General features: G+C 49.6%; 1 protein-coding gene across 5 annotated transcripts in view; it reads left to right on the top strand.

Moving 5' to 3' along the window:
* Nucleotides 1-2,333, top strand: part of SLC39A11 (solute carrier family 39 member 11) — a 469,465-nt gene that overhangs the window by 678 nt on the left and 466,454 nt on the right. The window contains exon 2 of one of the 5 annotated variants that reach the window (XM_017884873.1): nt 306-519. The exons of 3 other annotated variants lie outside the window; for them this stretch is intronic. The gene's annotated coding sequence lies outside the window, so the exon portion shown is untranslated. Of the gene's footprint in view, nt 1-305; nt 520-577; nt 778-2,333 lie in introns of those variants that run through there. One more of the 5 variants, XM_017884875.1, reaches the window with a different exon arrangement.

Raw genomic sequence — 2,333 nt, 5'->3', positions numbered from 1 at the left:
TGAGGAGGGGCGGGAAGGCAGTCCCTGGACCCCCGCTATGTCCCTCTCCAGGGTGATCTGGAAGGCAATGACATGCCTTCCTTTTACAGTCCTCACCCAAGATCCTCTTCGTTCCTCGCTTCCTAGGGGTGTGTGGGGGTACCCGGGATTCCTGGGAGCAGAGACAGCTACAATTCCACCTTCTCCCAGGCCCCTCCCACTTGCTCTGGCTGTTAGCTGGACCTCTTGAACTTGACTGGGAATCTAGTTAACTTGCAGCAGGTCTGGGTGGGGCGTGACTGTGTGCATTTCTAACCTATTCCCAGGTTGGGTGTTCCGCGGACCACGCTTTGAGTAGCGAGGCATTAGAGAACTTTTCCACAGTCCTCTCCGCCCAGACCTGAGTCCTTCTGCTGGATTCCCCCTCGTGGAGTTAGGACATGTGTGTGCAGCTCCACTAAGGCCCAGCAGCCCTAGTGCTGTTTCCACTTCTGCAACTTCACCAGCCTCTTGAACTGACTCTTGGAAGCGGAACAACAGGTTTAAAAGGGGGAGAAAGGAAATAAAGAAAACAAACCTGTATCAATCAACCGGAAATGCCCATGTGCTGCTGTGGCCGATGTGTACAAGTGTACAGGCTGTTGGCATTTTAAAAGTTGGAACGGGCAGAGAATGATTCTCCCTGCCGCTAACGAATCAGGGTTGATGGAATTAATATCCCCATTGTGAGGAAGTCTGAGCCCCGTTGTGTAAGCTGTGCTGGAGATGCTGTGCCCTAAAGTCGTTACTGGTCTGACGGTTAGAGAAGACGTTTTGTTCTCTTGGGACTCTGCCAGAAACTTTTTCTTCTCTTGAGACTCCGCAGGAAACTTTTCTGTTCTTTTGAGACTCTACTTTGGTCTTGCCAATCCCACACGGGGCAGGAGAACTCATTTTCTTTCTTTCTTTCTTTTTTTTAGACGGAGTCTGGCTCTGTCGCCCAGGCTGGAGTGCAGTGGCCGGATCTCAGCTCACTGCAAGCTCCGCCTCCCAGGTTCACGCCATTCTCCTGCCTCAGCCTCCCAAGTAGCTGGGACTACAGGCGCCTGCCACCACGCCCGGCTAATTTTTTGTATTTTAGTAGAGACAGGGTTTCACCGTGTTGGCCAGGATGGTCTCGATCTCCTGACCTCGTGATCCGCCCATCTCGGCCTCCCAAAGTGCTGGGATTACAGGCGTGAGCCACGGCGCCCGGCAAGAACTCATTTTCTAAGCTCTTGGTATTGTAGAAGTTTTACCAGATTTATTTATTCATTTATTTTTTATTTTTTTGAGACAGAGCCTTGCTCTGTCACCCGGGCTGTAGTGCAGTGGCGCCATCTCGGCTCACCGCAACTTCTGCCTCCCGGGTTGAAGCAATTCTCCTGCCTTAGCCTCCTGAGTAGCTGGGACTACAGGCACCTGCCACCATGCCCAACTAATTTTGTATTTTAGTAGAGACGGGGTTTCACCATGTTGGCCAGGCTGGTCTCAAACCCCTGACCTCAGGTGATCTGCCTGCCTTGGCCTACCAAGGTGCTGGGATTACAGGCGTGAGCCACTGCGCCTGGCCAAGTTTTACCAGTTTTAATCTTTTGCTTTCCACAGTTTAATGTGCATAAGAATCCCCCATGGAATTCCACAAAATGCAGACCCTGATTCACAAACTCTGGGGTGGGACCTGAGTTTCTGCTTTCCTAACTAGCTCCCAGCCCAGACCAGTGCTGCTGGTTCTCTGACCACCTTTGGAGTAGCAAGGATTTAAAACAGCTAATAGAGAAGACACTTCTCCGAGGGGCACTGGGCTTGTATTGCTCATGATCAGTGCTGCTTCTATTGGGATGGGAAGCATGGTGGCCTTGGTCTTCCCTCTGTGTCCCTTTTTCTTACTCAGCAGGGTGCTCAGGTGTACATGGGGACAGGCTTAGACGAGTGTTTCCCTATCCCAGTAACCGCCAGGAACACCCATGAGCCCCCTCTGTTCTGTTCACCAGCCCGCAAGATCCACGTTGACTTTGGCCTGTTGGCAAATGTCAATTGTTTGCTCTCTTCTGTAGCTGTCAAGAGGCACATTCAAATACAGGAAAGAAAGGTGTTTTTGTTATGCCCTGTCTTGGATGATAAGTACTGAGAGGATGATCACTTTGTGCTGTTCTTTGTAAATGCTGTTTGAAATTTTATCCACAGCAACTCAGAATAGATGATTGGTGTAATGGTCCAGATGGCTTGGTTTAAAACAAAGACTAACCCCTCTTTTAGGGTGGCTGAGCACGATGACAGATGTAAAGGGTAGTTTTTTTTTTTTTTTTTTTTTTTTTTTTTTTTTTTTTTTTTTT

This window comes from Rhinopithecus bieti, unplaced genomic scaffold, assembly GCF_001698545.2.
Source record: "Rhinopithecus bieti isolate Rb0 unplaced genomic scaffold, ASM169854v2 scaffold_13400, whole genome shotgun sequence".
Classification (NCBI taxonomy): Eukaryota; Metazoa; Chordata; class Mammalia; order Primates; family Cercopithecidae; genus Rhinopithecus; species Rhinopithecus bieti.
This window is presented reverse-complemented; position numbering and strand designations above follow the sequence as displayed.